Here is a 946-nt window from a genome sequence, read left to right as displayed (position 1 = left end):
TTTCAATAAATTTTATTTTACTTTTTAAAACGTTCATCGACACAGCTCTGCGGTGTCTAGTGATTTTATTTCAAAATCCGCATGTTTCGACCTCTTTTTAGGTCATCTTTAGGTAGTACCATCTTAGAAAATTTAAGGTTGAAAACAGAGCAGAACACTTTACCAATTAATATTTTGGTATTAAGAGGTAAAAAAATAATCTAAACATGTGTATTTTTATATAAAATATTCGATACGGCAAATTTGTGTATATGGCCTTCAAAAGTAAAATACAATTTTACTGCAGGCTTTACAGTTTCAATTGTACCACACGTTATTATCTGAATCTATGAATAACTAATAACAACAAAGTAGAATATTCTCGTTTAGTTTTAGGTTATAATAATAATAATAAGGGAACGCGCACAATGTGCATAGAGTAATTGTTTTCTATTCGCGACTGTATTCGGTTATTGATGTGGTTAAGTTTTTGCATATAGTAATGTGGTATCTACTGCACTTTTTATCGCAGTGTTTACACACACACGCGTCATTTGCTTCGTGGAAACGTTCGTTCTTGCATATCTTGTGGTGGAATCCGTGTGTTGCCAACCTGGTAATTGTGTGTCGTAATTTTCTGCTGGGTCCTGTCCAGGTTGTGTCAGTCATTGCATCAGTGCTGTAGAACTCTTCCCATATTTCCTCTCTTTTTTGTTTTCTTTCTTTGATAACTTCCTCTGAGTTTTTTGTGCTTGGCAGTTGATATCTGTGTTCTTCTAATAGGAAATTTTCCTTGCAGAGTTCGTATGTTAGTCTGGATTGTGTGTTCTTAGGAAGCCCTAGCGCTAGTTTAAGGTATCTTGCCTTCACTTGTTCTATTTTCCGCAGGTTTTGTTTGGATAGTTTTTCCAAAGTTTTTTTTTATGCCATATAGTAGTATGGGACAAATTTTTGCATAGAATATTTT

This window comes from Cryptotermes secundus, unplaced genomic scaffold (genome assembly GCF_002891405.2).
Source record: "Cryptotermes secundus unplaced genomic scaffold, Csec_1.0 scaffold378, whole genome shotgun sequence".
NCBI lineage: Eukaryota > Metazoa > Arthropoda > Insecta > Blattodea > Kalotermitidae > Cryptotermes > Cryptotermes secundus.
Note: the sequence above shows the minus strand (reverse complement) of the source record.